This window comes from Marmota marmota, unplaced genomic scaffold (genome assembly GCF_001458135.2).
Source record: "Marmota marmota marmota unplaced genomic scaffold, marMar, whole genome shotgun sequence".
In the NCBI taxonomy this organism is placed as follows: domain Eukaryota; kingdom Metazoa; phylum Chordata; class Mammalia; order Rodentia; family Sciuridae; genus Marmota; species Marmota marmota.
Genome location: NW_026000108.1, coordinates 18,564,845 through 18,590,817, shown reverse-complemented (window position 1 = coordinate 18,590,817; position 25,973 = coordinate 18,564,845). Strand labels below are relative to the sequence as shown.

Sequence of the window (25,973 nt, the reverse complement as noted above, 5' to 3'; positions counted from 1 at the left end):
TCACACCACAAACAATAATAACATACTAAAGCATGGGATGCAGTCAAGTGCTAAATTGCACTGACCGTGTTGTCCCATGTGCGCAGTGCCCTCACTGGGCCCTGTGTTTTAGTTGGCTTCTTATTTCTAGTGCCTTCACACCCAACTCCATACACAGAAGGTGATCAATAAATGCTTGTCGAATAAGCCAGTGGATCCTAAATGGGTCTCTCGGTCTCCCAGCTGAGTTTCTCTAGAGGAACACCATCTTGCCTTCCACAGACAGTCATTAAAGACCTCGAATATGGTGAGCACCCAACCAGGTGCCATGGGATAGGCGAAAATGAATCCAACCCGCTTCCCGCCTTAGTCGTAACCGATGGCTATTTCTTGAAGGCATCCTTCATGTTAAGCACTGTAGAGGAAGGAGCTCAGCATTCCCTAGTGGTCTGAGCTTCCGTCTCACAATGAGGCAGGTGTGAGTTATCTCTTACCCAGGTTAAGAGAACCTTAGCTCAGGCAGGTTGGGACTTGCTTAAAGTCCCACAGCTGGTAAGTGGAGGAGGCAGGATTGGAACCCAGAACCTGCTTGGGATCGCTGGGCCCTGCTTTGTATTTTAGTCATTGGTACATCTGTCTATATCTCCCATAAGGTGGCAGGTTCCCTAAGGTAGGGGACCAAGTCTTATTCATCTTTGAATCCTCAGCATCTGGATCGGTTTTCTTTGAATACCACCTACAGATCACCCACCACAGCATCGTGTTTAGTGCCTGGGAAAAATGCAAGGTTCCATAGACATGTGCAAGTCCTAACTCCCACTGTCTGTGCAGGTGACTTTATTTGGAAACAGGGTCTTTGCAAATACAATCTTGTTAACAATCTTACAATGAGATCATCTTGGATTTAGGGTGGGCCCTAAATATTACAGGCTGAGTAAAGAGAGAGGTGTGAGACACTGAGACACAGGGAGAAGCCTATGGGAAGAGAGACTCAGAGGAGAACCTGTGTGGGCAGAGACAGACTGGAATGCAGCATCGACAGGCTCAGGAATCCACCGCACATTCACCAGAGGCCAGAAGAGGCATGAGCAGACTCCCTGAGAGCCTCCAGAGAAGCCAGCCCTGCTGACACTGATTTTGGACTTCTGGACTCCAGAAGTATGGGAGAATAAACTTGTGTTGCTTTAAGCCCCCAGTCTGCAGTGATTGTTGATAGCAGTCACAGGAAATGAAGTCATACTGTTAGAAAGTGCCTGGGATAACTCTATAGTCTGTCTGTCTACAAGCTCAACTGCTCAGGAGAACGCCCTGCCTATCACTGGGGCCAGGTCTGTGGGTGTGGCCTGGGTCTGGTACTCAGATAAGTAGGAGTCAAGGAAGAGTGTGGCCAGTGGCTGGTGGTGTTACAAAATGATCTGGGGACCCAGAGGAAGAATTGGAGAAGACATGGAGGCACCTATGTCCTGAGCCAAATGGACTTTTGGGCCAGCTCAAATCTATTTTTGCAGAAGCCCCTGTTTCTACCTCCACCTGGATCCTCACTCCCTCACCCTTCCTGCCCCGTACTCTCTTTCAATCAGTTTGCTTCCACGGCTCGCCTCTAGGAAGCAGTTTTCATTTAAAACGATCCTACAGAGATCAGCTTTATTTTCACATTTTTTCGTATAACAAGCTGAAATTACAGCCTTCTCTCAGGCCCCCGAAGTAAACTCGGCCATGCATGTTGTCGAGGCTCGGCTGGTGTTCTCTTCTGGAAATTAAATGTCTAGGAAGGGGCAGATGCTCTTCTCACCACCTGAGGTGAGCTTTCCAAATTGGAGAGATCTCAAATGCAGCTATGCAATCAATAACTTCATATTTACAAGATAAAAATCCTAGTCACCTATAAGCCTCCCACCCTGTGACGGATAATGCCTAAATTCATTTCACTCTTTGAATTTTGGTTAGTTAATTAGAGAGCAATCGATCTCCTTTTCCTGAGCATGCTATGTGCAATTGTCATAGGGTCTTTGTAAAGACAGCTTACCCTGGGGTGGCCCTAAGTAAAGCCCTGCCTTTGGTAGAGAAGGGTGGAGCAGGCGTAGAGTTCAGTACTGTGGTCAGTTAAGAATAAGACCCAAGCTGTGTACCATGGCTCACAGCTTAATCCAACCAACAGGAGGCTGAGGCAGGAGGATCACAAGTTCAAAGCCAGCCTCAGCAACATAGCGAGGCCCTAAGCAACTTAGCAAGACCCTTGTCTCTAAATAAAACAAAAAAGGGCTGGGGATGTGGCTCAGTGGTTAAGCGCCCCTGAGTTCAGTCTCTAGTTAAAAACAACAACAACAACAAAAAAACAACCAAAACCCCAGAGTTAGTTCTCAATTATTGGCTTATATTCTGAAGATATTAAGACACCGGGGGATGCCTCTCAACTCTGCCTCTTCCTTAGTTCAAATGATCAAAACTCCAAGCCAAAGTGGGTAAGTTCAGAAAGAATTTATTGGCCGATGCTGTGGATTGTGCCCCCCTCCCTCAACTATGTTCAAGCCCCCTCCACTCCTATGAAGATGACCCTATTAGAGATAGATTCTTAACAGCTGTACTGGAGTTAGGATGAGGTCCTACTGGGTGAGTGCTAATGCACTGACCAGTGTCCTTATAAGAAGAGGGGAATTTGGACACTGAGATGCAGAAGGAAGACCATGAGAAGATACACAGGGAGGGAGGATGGCCGTGTGGCCACAGCGGCAGAGGTTGGAGTTCACGGCTGCCAGTCAAGGAAAGCCAAAGATCGCCAGCAACCTCCAGAAGCTAGAAAGAGACCGGATGGATACCCACCTAGAGCTACGTTGGGGAGTGTGACTCTGCTGACACATTGATTTTGGACTTCTAACATCTAGGCGTATGAGAGAATTAATTTATATTGTTTCAAGTCACCCAGTTTGTGGTAATTTGTTATGGCGGCTAAAACAGCTAGCACATAATTCCATGATGGAGCACGACGGGATCCAGCATTCAAATGGACGGTTTTCCTCCATTTTGGGGTCTCCTTGCTTCCTGGCTTTAGTCTCAGCCTCCCATCATCTCAAGTTCAAGTCCAGAGGGAAGATGAGACTCTGTCTAGCAGATCCCATAAAACTTCAGGATACTCCTTTCATAACCCCTTAGAGGACTCGCCTCTCATGCAAGAAATCGCTCAGGAGCGTAGTGATCTGGTCATCGTGGGCCTGGAGATGGGCATGAGCCTGCCCAGGCTCCATGGGCTGCCAGCGGGGGTGGGGTAGCCGCCCAAATAAAACCGAGGGGTGATTTTCCCAGAAGAAGGGGATGTTGGGGAGAATCACTTCCCCATGCAGCTGCTCTGGGCTCATTTTCCTCATTTTTAATTGGAATAAGAGAAGAACCCACCTCCTGGTGCCAGGATTGTGAAGTCAGATGAAGTCATGCTTGTCCTCGCTTAGCCCGTGCCTGGCAGGTGACGTTGGTCCTGGGAGCGTAAGCATTCCAACACGCACTCTGGTGAACATGGAATGAAAACCTCTTTATTTTGACATTAAACCTTCATCTGGATTGCAAGTTCTCATCGCAAGCGTGGTGGGAATGTTCTGGACTGGAGACCCACCTCTGCCGTGTTTCAGCTCCAGGGCGGGTGTGTGGGAGTCCTGAGCGGGACTGGGGCTGGGGATGCGCATCCAGCCTGGGCTATTTCCATTCAGCCTTATTTTCCTTGCTTCAGTCCCGTGTTTTGTCTTGGTCACTCTGGGTCACCATTGTGTCCTCCCTTGCCCCCCTCTGGCCCTTTGGCAGTCAGTCCCAAGTCCATGTCACTTCGGGTGAATGAAGAACAAATTGATGTGCTGCCCCTTGTGGCCCTGAGGGGAACTTGGCTCTTTTTCCATTTTGTTCTGCTGCCCTTGACTTCCTCCAGGGCTGATATTCTGCTGTCCTCCCGAGCTGTGGGGAAGGCTGGGAGACCGTGCAGTTTTCTGCTTGGGTGCGTCCCATGACGGATGGGGTCCAGGGGATGGGGATTGTTTTTCACCTCCTAAGGATGAGGGATGGATACGTTAGAGCAGAGTCTGAGGTGCCTACCCAAAGCAGAGTGGCTTAGATACGTCCAGGTTGCTGTCTCTTCCACGTGGTAGCGTGGGGCTCTGGGAGGAGGGCAGCTCTGTTCTGTGTCTCATCTCAGAGCTCCGGTTCTTTCATGTCACTGCCCCTCACGCCTCAGGGTGTGGTTCCTCATCTGAGTGGCTGAACTTGGGTGCCCACCACCTTTGGGTCTCAGCACAGGGCTAGAGGGGTGGCAAGGGGAGTCCAAGGCCAGGGCTTTTCTTTAATAGGGATGACTGGAGGGCTGTGCCTGTCACCTCTGCTCACATCCCATTGGTCTGAGCACAGTCACATGGCCAGCTGTGGCAGAGGTGAGAAAATGTAACCTTTAGCTGGACGCACCCAGCTTCTGTCTGGGAGAGGTCTACTAAAAAGTCACAAGAGCATACAGGACACAGAAAACACACCTCATCAAAGAAAGAAAAGCCTGAATCGGACTTTATTGAAATTAAAAGCTACTTGTCTTTGAAAGTCTCTGTCAAAAAAAGACAAGTCACATATTGGGAGGAAGTATCCAGAATATATAAAGAGCTCTCACAATTCAGTAATAAGAAAATAGACAACTTAATATTTAAAATGGGCAAAAGGTAAGTAGACACTGCACTGAAGAAGAGGTGCAGAGAGTAAATAAGCCCAGGAGCAGATGCTGGACTTCAGCAGGCATCAGGGAAGTGTAAATTGAAACCAGAACACACCTCTTGGGTGGAAAACAAGCAAGGAGGGAGGGAGGGAGAGCAGCTGAAGTCTCCCACACTGCTGGAGGGAATAGAGGATAGTAGTCACTTTCCAAAACAGATTTACATTCTCTCTCTGTCTGGTACTGGGAATTGAACTCACTTAACCACTGAGCCCTTTTAAAATATTTTATTTAGAGATAGGATCTTGCTCATTTGCTTAGTGTCTTGCTAAGTTGCTGAGGCTGGCTTTGAACTGGCAATCCTCCTGCCTCGGCCTCCTGAGCCGCTGGATTCCAGGGTTGCACTGATGCGCCCACTTCAGTTTGACAGTTTCTTATAAAGTCAAATGTACACTCACCGAAACAACCCAGCAGTCCTACTCGTAGGCAGGATTGGAGAGGAATGAAGACACGTGGCCACACTAAAACCTGTGTGTGAATGTTTATGGCTGTTGGACTCATGAGCCCTGAAAATTGGGAACAGCCCCAGCTGCCCTCACTCAGGTTTGTGTGTGGACAAACTGGTAATGGGTGTAGGAGCTCTGCACAGGGTCAGGATGGAGCAGCCTGCACAGCCGTGCAAGAAAGGGATGAGCCTTAAAGACATGGGTGGGTGGAAGAGGCCAGAGTCAATCACACCTCCTGTATGACTCCATTTATATGAACTTTTTTCTCAAGCCAGGAGAGTTTATTCCCTTCTGTCCTCCAAACAACCTCCATACCACCCAGTAACTTCATTTTGAGGGATACAGGGTAGAGGATTCATGCATAATTGATTGTTTTAATGTTTGTGAAGAGTGGCTGTTTTGTATTGATTGGTGTCTGTCATACGTCTTCTTAAAACCTCCATTATTAAGGTATAGTTAATATATAAGAACTTCACAGATTTAACACATAATTTCATAATTTGAACATATGCATATTCAGTAATTCTTGAGAAGTCAAAATGAAAAGGCAGAAACCGTAGCCTGGGTGGCGGAGGGGTGAGACCTTGGCTGTAGAGGGACATGAGAGAGCCTCCGACAGTGAGGGACACACGCCATGTCTTGATTTTGGTGATCGTTACATGGCTGTATACGTTGGTTAAAAGTCAAAGAACTATACACCTAAAAGGACTCAGTGTTTCTGTGTGTTAATTGTACCTCAATAAGCCTAATATTTTTTTTCCTTTGGTACTGGGAATGGAACCCAGGGGTGCTTCACCACTGAGCTACATCCCTAGTCCTTTTTATTTTTCATTCTGAGACAGGTTCTTGCTCAATTGTGGAGGGTCTCCCTGAATTGCTGAGGCTGGCCTCAAACTTGGGATTCTCCTTCCTCAGCCTCCCAAGTTGCTGGGGTTACAAGCATGCCCTCCGCACCTGGCAAGAAGCCTGATTGCTTTAGATATAGGGCAGATGGCTATCCAAGATAGAAAGCCAGTGCCACACAGAACGTTATCCTTCCCTCTCCAATTCCCCAGCTCGACAGCTTTCCAACAGCTTAGCCATGCTCCTTGCAGTCGCTCTCACCCCAGACCTGTGGGGCCAGGCTTGGCTTCCTTCTTAGAGACTAGTAACCAGCTCCTTTTTGCCCTCTGACTCTTCCCTTTCCTGAACTTGGGATATCTTTTCCAGTATTTTTGGGGGTCATGATGGAGGGGCCACAGAGGAGACTCTTTTATGCCCTGACACCTTAATGACTTTCAAAACTAACGGGGCCGTCACTCTGTTAGTTGTGCTCTGCAGAACTACCCCTTCTGTGGAACAGGAAGGCAGAATGTCTGGTTCTTAAAAAAGAGCAAGGCCTGCACTGGGAGAAATAGGGCAGGGGGCACAGGAGATGGAGGTGAGGTGGGAAGATGGGCTACAGTCCTTTAACATATTCATTTCCATTAGCTGCGATTATTATTGATTGAAAATACCCCGTACCTCAATAATAACAATAGATCTCAGATATGGGTGTGTGCGCATATGCATTTGGTGACTAAGCGTTGTGGAAAACTTCTTAGGAGTGGATCTTGAAATTGTAATGCCAGAATTGTGGGACCCCCCAATAGACCTCCAGGAACCAAATCCGATGCAATCACACAAGAGTCTTTATTGCAAGCTCGAGCCTGGACTTACAACCATTTCCGACACAGCAGTACCAGGGAGTGAGTCCCCGTCCTTTGTTCAGTGAGATTTTATAGGTTTTGGGGGATACTCTATGCGTCACAGCATCACACAGCAAATCATTCCATACTGCGGGAAAATCAAACAACAACTCTTAACATTGATTAGCACAGTCACTGGTGGGAACAAGTTGGGTAGGGGTGATTGGTTAGTACAAGAGGGGGATTCCTTTGAACTGATTGGTGTAGGCCATGAGGGGTGTACGTGCTGAACTACATGGTTTCCCAACATGTTATCAACCACCATAAACTACTGGGGGTCATCTGGTATCCCAGGTATTTCCCTGTCTCAGGCTGATTGGTGGCTGCTAGGGGGTTCCTATGGGACTTCACCTAGCCTGACTGAGTCAGGGACACCTGGCGCCGCCGCAGATCTCTCCTGTTATTTGCAGATAAACAACTCAGCAGGGTGGGTATGTGCCTAGAAAGGCTCTGTGGATTTTTCCAAGGACAAGGGTCACACACCCTTCCTTAGGACAGGCTTTGAGTAGAAGCTGCTGTTATTTATTTATTTTAAAAAATGCAGTCACATCAGTTTCTCAAAATGAGTCTCTTCCCTTTGGCTAAAGAGGGTAATGGAGATCATGACCAGAAGTGGGCATGAGCCCTGAGCTGGTGGTTGGTGTTTGAGAGAACATTCTAGATGAGGGCAGGAACGACGGTGTTCATGTAGTAGAAATCGAGGTGGGATAGCCAGGGTGGGCCAGGTGGTGAGTGAGTTCAAAAGCCAGACAGCAGGGCTGGGGATGTGGCTCAAACAGTAGCGGGCTCGCCTGGCATGCGTGCAGCCCCGGGTTCGATCCTCAGCACCACATACAAACAAAGATGTTGTGTCCGCCGAAAACTAAAGAATAAATATTAAAATTCTCATTCTCTCTCTCTCTCTCTCTCTCTCTCTCTCTCTTTAAAAAAAAAAAAAAAAAGCCAGACAGCAGGGTGTCCCGAGGAGCAGAGAGGAGCTGAGCGCTTCCTAGGCTAGCAGCAGGTTGAGGAAAGCCCTTGGGATGGACCAGTTTCCGCTGGGCTCAGTTGTCTTGGAGCTTCTCTTTCTGCAGGACACTGAGCCAGGCAGTGGGATATAAAAACAAGTTTGGTGATTGTCAAGAATTAGGGAAAGGCAGGCTAGGAGGAGCTATACCAGTCTTGGCGCTTTTCTGCCACCATCAAAATTCTCAATTAGCCTCACTGTGCCCGAGTCATGCCGCGTATGCTGTGATTGTGCATGTCACCCTTAACTTGCCTGTTTCCACACTGGACCCAAAAGATCTCGAACTCCCTGGGAATAGAGACCATGTGCTATTAATCTGTAACCTCAGCACTACCTTGTCTGTGGTAGGTACTCAGTAAATGTAGGTTATGTGAATTTGTGGGAATCGGAGTGAGGAGATAAGGGGGCGCTGTACCAGGGGGCATAGAGAAAAAGAGGAGAATGGGGGAGACATCTTAAAGGAAGACCCCTTCAGGATTCCTAGGCAGCTGGACTGGGAGGACGGAGTAGAGTGAGTCCAAGATGGCCCGGGATGGGTCGCTGGAGAGTGGCGGTCCTCAAGATGGCAGGAGTTTGGGGATCAGTGAGTCTGGCAAGACAGGACTCATGCTGTTAGAACGTTGCCTTGTTCTGAGTTTTCTGGGATCGCTTGAACTCTTGCAAGGCGAGCTTGGTGCTTGCTGGGAGCACTTTTGATGAGCAGCTATCTTCCTAGTGGCAGGCTAATTTCAGAGTAAGTTTATGAAAATTAACAGGCAAGGGGGGGAGTGAGCACAACCGCTATTTTTAACTAATGGGATTCATGTTCTCTCCTGGGCAGGGAAATTCGCATATGTGCTTCTAAATTTGACAATTTCTACTCTTCTTATGTGAAAAAAAATTAATTTAGTGAGTTTCACATTGAATCAAATACATGGGCTGAAGCTGAGAAGAGGACTGTGGTTCGTCTCTGAATGAAAATGACCAGAGTGAATAACGTGTCTTACTCAGTGCCTGGTTTTCCACCAATAAAACCAGACTGGGATGTTGAGTGCTTCATGACAAGAAAGATTTGCTTCGTGGAGAGTATGTGACTCTCCATGGAGCCTTTGGTAAAGTGGCCCCAGGGAAGGCGGCCCCTGCTTCCCGTGGAACACAAACCTTTGGTCGATTTTTATTTTGAGGTCTTTCCGTTTTAATCTGATCTACTTCCATCATCTTGAGCTGTTTTATTGCAACAAACATCCTAGTTTTGCCCAGGGAATGAGACCTTCTGTAAGCCAGCCTGTGCTCTGTACAACTTGTCAGGTAAGCCACCTTGAAAACACAGAAACAAAACATTTTCACAGGTTCTTTACTCAGAAACCTCAGTGGCTTCCCAGGACCCTGCTGACCCGTGTCTGCCTTCTGTCTCTTCGTGCCCTCCTGCATTAGCTGCTTCGGCCACCCTGGTCCTTCATGCATTCTGGCCTCCATCTTCTTCTCACACCCCGATACCCTCCCCCGAGGCGAGTCTCCCCCTTCTTCCCTGACCACAGCCCTCTCCAGCCTTCCTGCCATCTGTCCGTGACCGCCAAGCTCGAGGCCAGCTCTTTATCTTGTAGCTTTCCTTAAAGCCCTGCCTGGTTAGCCCTCATCTGCAGCCCGAGGAGTGAAGGCGTCTTTTCTGCGCACATTAGCTCTGAGGGGAAGGGACTGGGACTGCCTGTGGAGGGACAGGAGACAGGATTTCTGGAATGACGGAGCTTCATGCTGCAGCTCAAGAGGAGCAGGACCTGAGGCAGGGCACGGATTCAGCATCCCACAGCAACCTCCTCCAGCCCATTTGCAGTCTCTACCTCGATTCCGCATCCTCATTTGAGGAGGGTGACTCCTGGATGTGCCTGTCCCTCTGTAGCTTGATTAGGGCCAGGCACAAAGATAGGGGGCAGTGAGGTCGGGTGGATCTGCCATTGTTGGTCCAGATGGCTGGTTTCTGTGAAGGGCAGTGAAGGGCAACCTAGGTAACACAGGTGGGGCAGAGTGGGTCTCAGGAGAGGGTCGGCCTTCAGTGGGCCAGACGAATTGAGCACCCTGGGTGTGGAGCCTTCTGCAGCACAGTCGGCCTGGAGGCGTCTGCAGTCACGGGTGGTAGAGAACGGCATCAGACCACAGCCCCAGGACAGGTATTGTAACAGGGCTCTGCAAAGTGAGGGGAGGTGGACTTAGATTGGAGGATTGAGGAAGGTTCTGAATGGATGTGACACTGGGTCCAGGAAGTTTGGGCTTGATTTCAGCAAGTGGAGATTTAGAGGCAAAAAATAGAAATAGGCAGGGGGCAAAACACAGGACTTACTGCGGGACTCTCAGATCATCTGTCCTCTGATGGGGACACACGGTGGAGTGTCAGGTGCGGTTTGTCAGGCAGACTGTGAATGTCCTGTAGCAGTAGAGAAGGATCTGGGGTCCTGGGTGTGGCCTTCACTCTGGAGGAGGCTGGTGGAGTGATTGTATGTGTTTAGTGGAAGCAGTTGGGTAGGTGCTCTAGGCTGGGAACTGGTCTTCCAGGGGTGCACGTGAGGGGCGGGGTGGGGAAAGGCTTGTGCAGAGCACAGGACCCATCTGTACCTGCATCTCTGCCCCTTGCTCTTATCCACTTTCAACCCACTTGATTTTGCTGTCCACCTCTTCTTTGTCCAAATGACCCTAGTGCATGCCTACTATCCTGGCCAGCTTCCTGGACCAGCTGCTATGGTTACCCAAGTCCTCAGCTCCCTGCTAGGGAGCTCCGTGGTCTTGGGCAGAGCTCCTGACGTTGAAGGCCTTATCTCCTCTGGACTTTGTACAGTGGAGATGATTCTACCTGCCTGTGTATCTCAGCTAAGGTGACAATAAAGCGAGGCAGAGTGTGGCAAGTGTATTTTAAGGCCCCAGCCCGCTGTGGGGCTCCTGTCTTTGTCTGACTTTGGGAAAACCCTTCCCCAGGTCTCCAGAGATGTTCCTCCAGAAGGAGGGGATGTGTCACCTGCCAGCTGTCAACCTGATGCCATGGAAAATTCATATTGATGAGGCACAGACTGACGGCCTGCTTGCTGCCATCTGCAGACCCACCACCAGGGCAGTGTTGGAGGTGGCAGGGGTGGGACTCCCTTTTCCTAGCCAGTTCCAATTTGCTTTTTAATTGGCTCCAGGATGGTGAGTCTGCTGGGGTCAGCCTGTGACCTCTTCCTTCCCAGCAGTCTCCTTCTTTTCCAGACTCACAGGTGTGCTCACAGCCTGTTCATCAACCCTGGGCCACTTCCTCTTCCCCAGCATCTCCGAGAACTTACTATTTACCTTCCAACTTTGTGCCCTGCCTCTCGCCCACATTGTTCTGCCCTTTCCTGTTGGTACCCTCTCTGGTCTTCATCTGCCGACTGCTCTGCTTTCTTCTTTTGCTGGGGTTTTGAATCACCCCTTAATAGACTTCTCAGTCTGAAGCCTGGGTTTCCACGTTCCAGGCCTCTCCTCAGGTGGCCCTTTGTCCTCTCACTGTCCCTTACTGCTCTCTCCAGGCTCAGTCACGACTGCCTTGACCTCATCTAACAGCTCTGTTCCTGTCCTACCATCGCAGGGCATCCGTCCAGCCCTGCCTCTGACCACGGGTCCTGGGCCACCCGTGTTGGGGTTGCCCGTGCTCCTGCCTCGTGTCCAGCCTGCAGCTGCTTCAGAGGAGGAGCAGCTGATTCATCGGAGCCTCCTGCTGTGCCTGGCACAGTGTCCTGTGTGGAGTGAACAAATCCCAAAGAATCCCAAATCCAAAGGGTTCTCATTTGAACTCTTGAACTGAAAAACTGCCCCCCCCCTTTTAAATTTTCCCAAACAACATTCTCATCTGTTTCTTTCCCCAAAGTCTCCTCATCTCCATTTTTATCCCATAGAACTTCTGACTCTCAAAATATAGGTTGTGATCTTTTAAAGGGAGCCAGTCACATCCCCGTTTAATAAGCCCAGGGGTTTATAAGTTTACCACGACACAGGCCCTTGCTGCCTCTCTTCTTCTCCTTCCTTCCGAGCGGGAACCTCAGGGTGTCAGATAGATGCCTGAAAAAAGCCAGAGGCTGCGGGTGGGAAATGACTTGGTTACGAAGCGGGGCTTTCTGTGGGCATCGGACCTGCATTGTGGGGTGACGGAGCGTGTGCTTCTTCATCTCCGCTCCTGACCCGGAGCTAAGCTTGCTCAGAAGCTCATCTGCCACCCATGGTTGACTCTTTTGCAAAGAAGTTGTGGGATTTCTTGGGTTTCTGTGGTCACCTTCTCATCATGAGAAATAGTAATAAAAATAATTCCTTACACTTGTCTTTCCTCAACTGATATTCAAGAGGATTTGCTATGTTCCTGGCACTCTGCCGAAAGTCAGGGACACAATCCACTGGGGGACGTTGTCACCTTCCTCCACGTTCCCTTCGTACCATTCTGAAGGTTGGACTCAGAGCAGGTGGTCATGTCTACATTTTATAGATAAAGAAACGGGAATCCAGAGTGTTTCCAGAGTGCCCAGAAATTCAGAGCCCTTGTGTTATGGTTTGGATGTGAGGTGTCCCCCAAAAGTTCACATGTGAGACAGTGCAAGAAGGTTCAGAGGAGAAATGATTGGGTTGTGAGCATCCCCATGAGTCTTAACCCAATCAGTGAATTAATCCCCTGATATGGATTAACTGAGTGGTTACTGAAGTGTGGTAGGGGGTGGCTGGAGAAGGTGGGAATTAGGGTGTGGCTTTGGGGTATAGATTTGTATCTGGCAAGTGGAGTCTCTGCTTCTTGATCACCGTGACGTGAGCTGCTTCCCCCTGCCACACATCCGCCATGATGCTCAGCCTCACCTCCAGCCCCGAGGAATGGAGCCAGCCTTTATGGACTAAGACCTCTGAAACCGTGAGCCCTCAGATAAACTCTCCCTCCTCTACAGTTGTTCTGGTCAGATCCTTAGTCACATAGGGAAAGAGCTGACTAAAACACCCTGTTTATGGTCACTCAGCAAGATGGAAGGTGGAGAGCCAGGTTTAACTTCTGTCACATGCTGGGAGCCTCGGCTGGGCCTCTGCACCCATTTCCATGAAGAGGTGACAGCGTTTGCTGCTAGAAGATGCCTTTCCTTAGTTGGCTTCCAGCTGACGCGGATCTAAATCCAAGAATTTAAGCTAAAAAGGGAGACTTTGAGGTCTGATTCTAGATTCCTATCCAGACTTCAGGAGAGGCTGGGAGCTGAGCCACAGTGGGGTAAGGATCCCTGCAGATGAGACCTTATCCCAAAGGGACGGTCAGAATACTCTCTGTGCTGTCGTTGGCTGGGGCAGGTGCACTGGGTGACAGGCTCTGATGAACAGCGTCTCCCAAGAAGTGAGAGAGCCTCACAGCACCAGTTCACCTCCCTTCTACCTGCTTCACCCTACCTCGGAGAGTCTCCCTGGGCAGCTGGGGGGGCGCCCTTGAGGGCCTGACCTGCGAATGAGGGAAGGTTTGGGAAGAAGAGAGAGGCTGAAGGTGTTGTCTGGAGATAATAAACTCCTTGGGTAGTGGTGGATTTTAACTTTACACATTGAGTAATATGAATTCACCACACACTCCAAATTTAGAAAACACAGATATGTTTAAAGGGAAAAAAGTCTGTAGTTTCACTACTCAAAACTGAATGCTGTTAACATTCAAATGTACAATCCCCATTTTCTCAGGCCACTCTTTCTAAAAATGACTTATAGTATATGCTATTTTAGCTTTTCATTGGTATTGAGGCTAAATACAGACTGTGAGTGCACACATTTTAAGTGGGCAGCTCAATCCTTTTTTACATATGTCTGGGCCAGTGTGACCACCATCTAGATCAAGGTCTAGAACATTCTCAGCTTCTCAGAGGGCTCCATATGCCCTTCGTCATAGTCCCCCTGCCCTAGAGGGAACCATTATTCTCATTTCTGTTCCAATATGTTGTCTTAAAATTTGTTTTTTCTACCCTGCAATAAATATCACACCATTTCCATGTCACTCATCCCCATCATTGTCACTATCATTACCGTTACTGTCACCATCCTCATCAGTCATAATGGCAGCACAGGACTCTATGATGTTGACAAACCGCACATTTGATGGACCTGAAGCCAATGTCTTAGGGACACTTACTGCATTGTCTCCCCCTGTCAGGAGTGCAGGTGTGTGACAGCAGGGTTCCAGAACAGGCTGCAGGGTCAGGGGCTGGCTCACTTAGTGTCTTTGGATGTGCCTCAGTGTGTTGCCGTGACATCCCTGGGTATATCTGAATGGGCATCCGACATCCCAGCACTTGGTGTGAGGTGTCTGTGGGAGAGCAAGTTCTAGAAGCTATCTCATTCCATTCCTCAGCTGCCTTCTGAAAAAGCCACTTTTTTTCTTTTACCTCAAAAAGTGACATTTATTCAAAAAAAAAAAAAAAAAGAAAGAAAGAAAGGAAAAATGACAAGATGCCCATCCCTTGGCTCCCTTTCCTCTCCCTTCCAGCTCCTCCTTACCCCCAGGACTGAACCCTGGCTGGAGCTAGGTAGCAGGACAGCCCCTCTCAGATGAGGTCAGCAACACTGAGGGGCATCTCTTCAATGGAGGTGTTGTAGAAGGTCTCCTTGTCTCAAAGAGTCCTCTGTCTTCTCTGTCACCATGTTAATAGCCACACCCTTATGGCCAGAACGCCCACCTCGAACAATTCTATCCCCTGTTGGTGGGGAGGTCATAGTTGATGACTGAAGAAACCTGCTGCACATCAACGCCTCTGGCCTGTGTCAAGAAGGATGGCCAGTTCAGCCTGTGAATTGAGATATGATCCATCCAGAGGGACTTACATATGCAAGTAGGCAGCCAAAGGAAGGCAAAAGAAATCAAGTATCTTGTGTCTCCCAAAGACCTTAGGCATGCAGGTCTTCTTCCAAGTTGCTACTTTCCTGAGAGGCACTAGTGAAAAGGCCACTTTTCAAAGAGGACTTCATTGGACAATTTGAACACCTGAGTTTGAGAGAGGTTCTTTTAAGATGACGTTGGTGAGCAAGGAAAGTAGCCGATTTGATGGCTGGAGTCATTGTGAAGACATCGATGAGAAGGAGATGAATCCACGGATCTCCCCAGAAACACCCCACCTGGTGCTGAGCGGCCAAGCCTTAGCAGGACACTGGCATTGGCCATGCCCATTGAGATGCCCTCTCCTCTTCCCCTTCTTCTGGTTTAGTTTGTGGGGATTTTCCTACCACAAATACTACAACCACCACTCTGATTGCCATGAAAGTTTGAGCACGCCAATCTGGAATCCAAAATACAAAACTCTGAGTGCGGACATGAATCTACACGGTGCCTTCTGATGGTTCTTTGTACATGAAGTTTGTTTCATGCACAAAATTATTTAAAATATCGTATAAAACTATCTTCACGCAGTGTGCCTAAGGCAGACATGAAACACGAATGAATCTGGTTCCCATTTGGGTCCCATCCCCAAGATATCTCCTGTATACGTAATTATTTCAAAACTGATAAAAGCCTCCAATCTGAAACACTTCTGGTCCCAAGCATTTTGGATGAGGGATGCTCCACCTGTCCTGCTCTCATTATTATCACTCATGACAGTAAAGTCGCAAAAGTCTCCACTTGTGGTTTATTTGAAAGAGCAGGGGAATACAGAGTCGAGCACTTTGGCTGCGTAGGATGCTTTACTTGTGCACCTTCCTCTATTCCCCACAGCCCTGGAGGCAGCTGCAGTTGCCGTGGGTGCAGGCCGTGGCCGTGGGTGCAGGCCGTGGCCGTGGGTGCAGGCCGTGGCCGTGGGTGCAGGCCGTAGTCGATGCAGCCGAAAGCTAAGCAGGCAGAAGGGAGCGTGTGAGAAACGCAGGAGCTGGGGCGCGATCCCCAAGCTTTCTGATCCTGGAGCCTGTTTTTCCCACTCTGCTGGAGCCTTAGTGACCGAGTGGACCAACCAACCTGGCACACTGACGTACTTACTTTCAGAAAGTATGTATTTGGATGATGGTGCCAGAAGGGAAATATTCTTACATTTAAAACTCCCTTTCATGCCCCAATAAGGTGCTCTCACACCTTTGTGTCTTGGAGATCCATGTCGGCAGTGGTGACTCCTATCACCTATAACTCCTATAACTCCAATTACACATTGTCGTTACGATGCACGTGCCAGATTTCCTCAAGGTCGATTTGGGCCTTGGGCACGTGGGTATGACGTTGGTTTGCTCTTTAGGATAACATTACTGTGGTCCAGAGAGACAAGTGTCCTAGGGAAGACAGAACTGTCTCTCTCAAGACAGCCTGTACCATGGCTCTGTTGTCAGAGCCCAGCGAACTTTCCATTTCTCTGGCCCCCACCATCCCAAGAAGGAGGCTTTCTGCTTTGTGGACCAGTGTGTGGCTGGAAGGGAGACAGGAAGAAGAGTGTTCCTCCCTTTAAGGGAATCTGGAGTCCCACAGGACACTTCTGCCTCCATCCCATGGTCCAGTGCTTTGTGTGAATGTCAGACCCTCATGGGATCCACCTGGTAGGGCCTCGTCGTGAGGTCAAGGGAGCTAATGTGAGGGAAGTGCCCAGAACAGTGCCGCCATCAGTGTTGGCTAATGCTGCCGTGGTCATATCTGGGTTCTGAGCCTATCCGATTGGGCAGGCCTTTCAATTATTTCAGGCTTTGTGCCCTGTCACCTGGTGTGGACAGCAGATGGCGCCGGTGATGTCCATGAAGAAGATGCTGATGATGGGGCCGATGTTGATCTCTTAGTAAGTGATGGCCACATGCTGATCACTAGGCTGACACCTGGTTTGCACAGTCTCATGTAATCATTGATATAGGTATGGGCATGGCCCCCGTCTTACAGATAGAAGGTCTAGGCTCAGCAAGAGACGGATTGACTTGCTCAAGATTACTCAGAAGTGAGGGCGGGGGTTGGGACCCAGGGTCTCACTTGGCTTGTCCTCTGCTACTGTATCCTTCCAGCATTCTGCCTCTGAGTTTCCTCTCCTATTCGAATGGTCAGCTCGGTCATGTACTGAGTAGTGCATTTTTTTTTCCTGCAAATGACATAATTTTATGGTTGAGTAAAACTCCATTTTGTATGTATACCACATTTTCTTTATCCATTCATCCATTGATGGACATCTAGACTGGTTCCACTGTTTGGCGATTGTGAATTTGCTGCTAATAAAAACATGGGTATGAATATATCACTACAGTACGGTGACTTTAATTCTTTAGGATGGATGCTGGGGAGTGGTAGAGCTATTTTGATGCTACTCTTGATGACAATCCTAATTATCATTGAACTTTTTTACTGATAGAGAAGTACTCATCCTTTGACTTTACCTGTGTCAATCATACCTGGGTTTAATGCCAGGGGTGTTTTTGTCAGGGTATCAAAAACACGCAGACAAGTAAACCCAACCACCCGTTTTATTGCCATTTAAACACTGTCCTGATGAACTGTGGGGACGGAGACAGTGGTGGGGGTGGATGAATGGACTATCAAGGAAAACGAGTAAAACTGGGCCCCGTATTGGCTTGCAGTCCAACGGTGATTTGTAGCCAGTGAGTCTTTCTCCCTCTTCCTGGAAGGCCATAATTAACTCGGGTCACCCCTGAGAGCCATTTACTAACATAATCAACCCATTTGCACAGTTATTGGCCAGAGAAACAGCCCCGGATGATAGAATCCCCGCCTTAAGTGGTCACAATTTAGTTTGTCCTCTGAAAACTCCAGTGGTTTCCATCATCTCCCGTGTCCCGGAAGAATCTCTGCCTGAATTTTTGCTGTGGGCTGGCTTCGGAACTCACGGTTCTTGTTGAGGAAAATTTGTCACTCATCAGTGACGCCTGGAGATGGTGGAAAAAAACGTAAGCACGAGGAAGATGCACTGCAGGAGCTAATTAGCAGTGCTCAGGAAAATATGAGCAGGGCGTAGTCAGAGCTTCAGCTGGGGACACCTGTAGGTGACAATTTGGGGCCCAAGTGGCCCTTTAGTACTTTCTCTGAGGTTCTCATCCAGGGAGAAGGACTGTAATGATCGTGACTGGTTGAAAGCTTGGCAGGTGGTGGTAAGAGGCCTGCTTACTTGGGTATGAAGTGGCGGTGGATGTGCATGGCTGATTTCAAGATCTCAAGCCTGCAGATGCCTGCCACTTGGGGCAGACTGGGATGGGACACCTCCTTGCCTATTGGAGGATTTGTACCCGAGACTGGAGTGTCAGAGGGTGGACGCTGGGACTGTTCCCACACATCGTCCCCTCCAGTTGACTCTGTCCCAGTGCTCTGGCCTCAGGAGACTGGTCACTCCAGCAGGGGATAGTGTTCGCCAGAAAAGCAAGACCTCTCCACAAGCAGGAGTGGAGATTATTTCTGTCTTGAATGGGACAAACACTGTTCTTTTGATTTCTGTATTAAGATTGGTGTCTTTGGAGTCTATTGAGTCTATTTTAGGTGCACTATTTTATGGAACCCTACGGCCTCCTGTGAGTGGAATGTGGGGCTGTGGTAGAAATGGTATGGAACAAGCCTGGGTTCAAATCCCACCTTGATCTCTTATCAGCTGCAGGATTTTGTTGTCGTTATTTTTACTTGTTTTTAAAAATCTCTTAGAGGCTTAATTTCCTCATTTTTAAAAGGGGACAGTAATCTCTCCTTTTGGAACCGCCATGGGGATTAATGATTGGTTCATCTGAAGCACTGGGTCATCTGTGGGTTCTCAGTAGGCTCCAAAATAATGATTATTTATATTATTATTATTTATTATAGAAGAGAAAACAGAGTCACAGAGTGGGTGAGGGGCTCCTTCTGGTCCCCTTGGTGTGCAATGGCTGTGAGACCCACACTCCACATCCTAAGTGCCACGTTTTGTCTGGGAGTGGTGCCTTCCCGTCTGAGTCTCCTGAGTGCCTTCCCATCTGACCAAGGGCAGCCAGGAACTGGTTTTAGTTCTGCCCCTGCCACTCCATGGCCGTCTCGGTACCTCCCCTGCAAAGCAGAAGCACCACACCGTTCCTCTCCGCCTCCCAGTGTTTGGAAGATGAGCCACAGGAGTTTCACATTTAAAGTCAGTCTGACCAAAATATCGTGTACACCTTACCAACGCTTTACCAATATCCTGCCTGCAAAAAAAGCCCTCTGCTATGTTATTCCAGAAGGTGGTAACCAGCTGTCCATCACCCACTCCACATGGGACTGTTAGGCTCAGCATGTAACTGAAGTGGGTGAGACACTGTTTAACCCTTTAGCGCCTGTCTCATAGGCCACCTCTGTATCCGGCATATCCCAGGCCCCCGGCAGCCCAGCTGGAAGTGGGAGACCCTTGGCTGTGGCTCATTTGCAAGCTCCAGCTTGAACACATGGTCTCTGGTGCAAAGCAGAACCAGGGTCCCACTGTCAACATCTTGGCCTGAGCCTGAGGCAGGGGACTGGGGACATAGCAACTTCACCGTGGGCAGGCAGTGACTTAAAACAATCTATGCCGTCTTTGGCAAAGGAGAGGGGGTCCCTTGGCCCGTTTATGGGCAATGGAAAGAGAGCAAACCTCTTTCTCATGTTTTCTCTTCATCTCATGGGCCCAGAAGCACAGGGTGCGCTTGTTGGAGAGCATAGGGGCTAAGAAGATGAGAAGGGGGATAGGAAGAGTGAAAGGATTGGGATGGATATCCAGATGAAGCTTGGTTTTTCAAGACTTCAGTTAGCCACAACTGTCAGGAATTTCACATAGCCCCCAGCTACTGCAGTTCACATTATAAACTCTTCCAATTACCTGAAATCTCACTTAACTTAAATTCCAGCACATCCCCTGGGGCATTCAAATAATCAAAGTTTGCCTGTCGAAAGTAATGTGGAGAGGGAAAAATGGGATGGTGAGTCTGAGAAAGGTAGATCATAAAAAAATTCCTCTTAGAGAATGGCATCAGAATCATTAAGCCACCAACTTGAAATTGCTGAAATGTTATCTGAAAATTACAGAGGCCAACACAGATTTAGAAGAGGGCAGTGCAGGGCGTGCCCACCTGACCAGGGAAGGAGGCCAGGGCTGTGGGCAGAGAGCTTTGATAAAACCAATAGCGGAGGCGGACCTGCCTGGCGTTTTACTCTGTACACACCCAAACTGGCGTCTGGAGAAGTTCAGTACACGTGTCTGCAAGGGACAGTACTGTATGCCTGTGCCGGGTGGCCAATCTGCAGGACTTCTGAGAAGGAAGGTAAGGAAGGGACTATGGGGCCCTGAGATGGTAGGGAAGCGCTCCTTGTAATGAAACGAGGTCAGCATACAAAGGGAGTTTTGATAATCCTGTAGGAAACATCCTGCACTCTTCCCGGGCACACTGAGATTCCCCCCAAAACTCGAGGCTACCATGGTGTTTAACTGATGACCAGCACAGGGAAATATGTAAGTATATCAGTACAGTCTAAATCGACATACGCATGCACGGGTTCAGTGGAAACTGAAATTCACTTATGTCTCCAGTGAAGACTGAGCACACAGCACAGGCCAGAAGCTGAGCTCCGCCCTGGAGATGCCAAGTGAAGGCGATGACCCTGGAGAAAGGCAGGCTGCCAGGTGGGCGGGGCACAGGGTGCATGTGCATTCCTCTGGGCCAGGTGGTGGTAATCCAGGTAAAGTCAGGTAGTCAGCTCTTCCTGAGCCTGGGGATGGCGGAGGGTTTCCCAGCCCCAGAGCTAGGTCCAGGACTGAGAAAGGGAAGAGAGAGGGAGGCAGGAATGGGAGAGAGTGTGGGTATGGGGCAGGTGGGTGGGACGGAGGGTGCAGAAGGGCCATGGGCCATCGAGTCGGCGAGGCACATTGCAGCCACATATCAGGGGACTTATTTGCCAGTCTCCTTGGTACTAGAGATTTTTGTTAAAGGAGGGCGGGAGGGTCTTGATTTGTGTTTCTCAAGGAGTCTGGGATCTGGAGTAGATAGGGAAGCCGGAAGAGGCAGCGGCAGGCAGAGGTCACCCGCCCCCCCACCCCCACCCCAAAAGCTGAGGGATGGCTTCTTGTGTTGAGAAGGTGTTGATGGTGGCTGCGGTTTACCTGGGCCGCTTGTTAGTTGGGAAGGCAGAGGATGTCGGGGGAGAAGGCACTAACAGTAGAAGGTAGAGAGCAGGTATTACCTGACAATGTAACAAATCCCCAGAGAAAGTCAACTTACTTAGAGAAAAAGGTTACTTGGGCTCAGTTTTAGAGGTCCTAGGCCATGGTTAGTTAGCCCTGTTGCTTTTGGGCCTGTGGTGAGTCAGCGCATCATGGTGGGAACGCGTGGCAGAGCACTCATCTCTTGGCCAGTTTGCCAAAGAGGGAAGGGCCGGGGGTCCCACCCTCCCTTCCCAGGGCATTCCCAAGGACATGGAGGCCTTCCTCCAGGCCCGGCCTCCAAAGGTCCCATCCCCTCCCAAAAGCAGGCTCCAGGGAGCAAGACTGCAACTCAGGGCCTCTGGGGGACAGGGAAGACTCAAACTAGAGCAACGGGGCAGGGGGTCCTCTGAGAAAGAGGTGGTCTGCAGTGGGAAGCTTTCAAATTCTTCCTGAACACCACCCCTTCAGCTCCGTGTGTTTCTGGTTACCTGGGAAGCCTGGTGGATCAGTGGGCAGGGCTTTGCAGCAGCTGATGAGCACTAGCCTGATCCCATCAGTAAAAGTCACCGAGGACCACGAGTCACGGAGTGGCTGAGAGGGTCACTTGGCAGAGCTACCCCCCTGACACCCCAGCACCTTCGTCTCTCCGCAGTAGTTATCTGGTCGTAAAGCCATCCAAATAGTAATGTAGTATGTCAGATAGTCGTTTAATTATTATGATCTTCCTTGTAGCAATTATGATTTGCTTTATTGCAGATAACAGGAAACAGGTAGATAAAAGCCACTCAACAGAGAAAACTGTGGATTAGGATTTGTAAGACGAAGGGCATGAGGCTACCTCCAGGGTGTTTGTGTGTGGGCACGTGTTTACATGGACAAATGAGTTATGAATTCTGCTTTAAAAAGTGTAATTGAAATGCAATTCAAAAGAGATCTGTTTTTGAATGAATAATAAAAATATTTCATGATATGTAGTATACATGCCAGAAAACTGGGCATATTTTCCCATATGTATTCCATTCACAGTTCATTGATTACCTGGCGTACGGTGTGTGGCTTGTTCCCTGCTCCTGGTGGCCAGTGTACATGCAGTTGCAGCAGTGAGGGCCTCAGCAGGAGTGCGTCTCAGCCCCCGTTGCGTGGTGCATGGGTTTCTGTGCGTGGTTCACAGGGGTGCAGAGGTTGACTCACATAAAGGGAATTCTTATTAAACGACCAGTATTTCTTATACAACCTTTACTCATGAACCACAAGAAGGGGGACTTTAGCAAGACAGAGAAATAAACACAGTGGAAGGGTCTCCCCCGGGGTTGGGGGGTGGAGAGCATTTGTTCCCAGCGTGCACCTCTATTTCTCACTTGTATGACCATTGCAGCCGGGACTGGGGACAGGTTCCCTGTCTTCAAGCAGCCCAATTGGCACGTCAGAGGTCAGTTGGAGACACCCTTGAACAGAGAGACAGACAGCCCGAGGCATAGGGGAGTTCAGTGTACCCCATCTGCAGCCAGAACTTTCCTGCAGTGAGACCTCGTAGTTGGTGGTGCCAGGTCCTTCCTGTCCCCAGCATCCAGAGTTGCCTAGCTAGACCTGTGCTGTCCTCCTGCCAAGCCTGTGAGTGCCACTGTCCTTCCAGCACCTTCCTGTGTTAGAGCGTTGGTTACTGTTGCTCACCACCAAAGAGTCCTGACTGACAGGTGCAACACCCGCTTGGCTCCCTCATGTCCTGCCTTTGGGATGAGGGATGATGGGTCCCGCTGAGCTCCAGTGTCCTCATCTCTAAGATGGGGCTGGTCTTACAGCCTAGTGCAGAGGGCGGCCGTAGGGGTCCTATATGGCATTTCCAGGGAGCATCGAGCAGAGTTTGGAGAAGAGTAGGACCACCAAACAGGGACTGCTGTTGCTGCTGTCATGATCAAATAAAGGTCTTGTGGTCATCGCCCCAGACCAGGCCTGGCACCTAGTCAGCATTCACAAAATGCTAATTTCTATTCTCCTTTCCCCTTCCTGAAAACTAACCGAATTCCTCCTTTCCTGAGGCTGGAAGGAGAACAAGAGTCTATGGTCCCTATTCTGCATGTGGACCGACCAACAGAATTAGCATAAAGAGAATACAGTGCAGATCCCTTGGCCCTGCCCGAGGGACTGGAAATGTATATGTTTCCTGGCTTTGCCCTGCTCAGCTCGGCCCTTTGGATTGTGTTTGGGCAGCCAGGTGACCCACTGGCCCACTGATGGGACTGATACCAGGTGTCGTGGCTGAGTCCACGTGGGCCTGTGGTTACCTGGACAGCGCCTGCTGACGGTGTCATGTTAGGCAGTGTGAGAAGAGAACGCTGGCAAGCAGCGGAGCCAGTGGGTTCCCTGGGGTCTGCCAAAACCCGTCAAGCTGCAGGGTGGGTGGCGTGTCTGGGTGGCCCCTGGGCCAGGCTGCTCTCTCCTCCCCTGCGGGGTAGGCAGCCACTTCTGCCCACCCCGTGCAGTGTGGTGTCACTTGCTCCACAGGATGCCAGCATGGGGCCCTCTTAGGAAGAGGGCTTCTCTTGTGCTGCTCTCCCATCCACAGACTTTTGGGCTCCTTCCAGCTGATAAGATCTGATAGACCTGCAGTGCTCAGCAGCGCATCCCAGACCTGGCCTGTCCCTCCAGCTCCCCTACCCCACCCACCCGGCCAGCCCAGGTGGCCAGTCACTTTGCACCCAGCTCCTCCCAGCGGGGCCGCTGGCCTCTGTGCCACTCGGTGGCTGCCTCCCTGCCTGGGGGGTTGTTCACCCAGGGCTGTGGGTGTCCACTTCACCCCCGACACTGTGTGTCCTTCTCCCTGTCCTTCAGGGTGCATTTCAAATAACGCATCTTCTTCCAGCTCTTTGAACGCTTTCTTTGCCCAGCTGTGATCACTCCCTCCTCGTGATAAAAAGAGACATAATGCCCCAAATGAAGTATATGGAACAAAGCATGAAAGTATAACAAAGATGAAATTGTCTGCATTTCATGTTCTTAGAGGATAGCAGTAATGACAACGCACATTCGACACTTACTACTGTACTGAACTGTTCCTTGCACCAATCCTGTGACGGTACTAAGACTATCCCTGTTTATTAAGCAGGGACAGCTTTGTCCCCGAACACTGTATATCCACTCAGTGGGGACACTTAATAAAAAGAGAGGCTGGATAGTTGATCACATAGCTAGAAAGTGGCAAAGCCAAGATTGGAAGTCCCGCATCTGGGCTCCTTCTTCTGTGACCTCCACGATGACCCAAGCTTCATTTCTCTCTGTTCTGAGAGTTTTGTAACTTTCTTACGGTGTTTAGCATCTTGGAGTTAGTACTGTTAGTGATTGATAATTAGGCTACCCTTACCTTCGTTATTATCTTCTATATGACAAATGATAAATTCTAAGCTTATGGACTAGCCATAGTTTGTATGAATTTGGTGGTATAAAAAAAGCACTATGCTTGGACTGAAAAGGATCCTCAGTTTAGGTCCCGACCTTGGGTCCTGCAGCAACCTTGGATAAGTCACCTCAACATGGGGAGCCCCAGTTTCCTTGTCTGTAGCATGAGGACCCGGGGCTACGATTCCTGTGGTCTTTCTTTGCTGAGAGTTTGGGCATCTAGACCACATATGCCACAGGTACGGTGAAGCTGGGGTGAGATGATGTGTGGGGTTTCCTCATTCTCTGCATGTGTCTGTACCTGCATTCTCATTTCGTCACTTAGTTTACATCTACACGGACATATTTACACTTACACACAGAGGATGGATGGAGATAGTTCGCACAGCACTTTGCTGTAGCACCAGGTGGGCACCTTGCATTTTTCTCAGTGCTGGGGATAAGGAATGAATGGAATGAAGTCTGCTGTCATGGGGAAGGTGATGCTGAAAATAAACTCATAACCAAATGTGTAACTCAAGGTCAAGTAGTGGTAAATGCTGCAAAGCCAAGTAAAATCAGATAATGGAACTGAGAGTCCCGGTGGTACCAGAGAGGGACGATCATCCGGAAAAGGAAAGAGCAAGGATTTGGACAAAGCCAGGGAATGGGGGGAGCACTGCAAACAGGGAACGACTGTGCAAAGGTCCTGGGGTGGGACACAGATACTTCCCTTAGAGCTGAATAGTTACCTCTAGGAGCATCTTGTTGAAAATACGCTTTTGTCCCAGAGAGGTAACGTGTTGAATTGCTGATAACTTATTTGCTACCAATGTCGAAGAGTAAAAGGAGCTTGGAACGTCTACTGGAAACTTCTGCTTTGAGTAATGTGCCCCTGAGAAAGACACTGAACCTTTCTGAATCCCAGCTACTTTGCCCATAAAATGGGAAAAACAGTTCTGGTCCCAGTTGTCACAGTGTTGGTTATTAAGTGAGAGAAATTAAGTAAGAGCGTGCAAATGCTTTGTTTGCCTTAAATGCTGCACAAGTAATGTCTAATTTTTAAAAAACTTTACATGGCATGTTAACATGGTGCACTTCAGTCCGGACTAATCAGAGCTTGCCTCAGTCACAAAGACCGAGCTGATGACTCACTTACACAGTGACGGTTGTCCGGGTGTCTTCGGTGCCCGCTCATGTCCAGCATCATCTCTGAAGGTCTTTCCCCCCACCCCACCCCTAACCTGTGTCTCTCTTGTGCCTGGCACGAGAATATTTAAATATCAGTTGAAAGAATGAGAAAGTGTGCAGTGATAATGACTTTCACACTTCTAAAGTGGCAGCCCTCGAAGCCACTAACCCTTACTGCACAGGACGCACTCTGATAGTTTCTGCTCAGTTCTATATCTTTCTTTCTTTTTTTTTTTTTCCTATTAAAGAAAATGAGGGTTACAACTGAATTGATTTCACTACCCAGACTAATGGATCATGACCATGATTTGAAAACACCATGGGATATTATGGATGTTCTGGAATATTCTGGCTGACAGGAACTTTGTTCTTTGCAGTCGGGAGAGTCACTGGGGTTATCTGTGAGGCTCGTCCCAGCTCCAGCACTGGGTGCTGATTCTGAAAGAGAGGAAATAGGAGGCTCTG

The 25,973-nt window shown here is 49.2% G+C and overlaps 1 non-coding gene across 1 annotated transcript; it reads right to left on the bottom strand.

Annotated features, from left to right (window-relative positions):
* Positions 1-14,698: 14,698 nt before the first annotated feature.
* LOC125611013 lies at positions 14,699-14,843 on the bottom strand. Its single transcript, XR_007341124.1, has one exon. It is a non-coding gene; the product is annotated as a small nucleolar RNA SNORA67 (small nucleolar RNA).
* Positions 14,844-25,973: the final 11,130 nt, after the last annotated feature.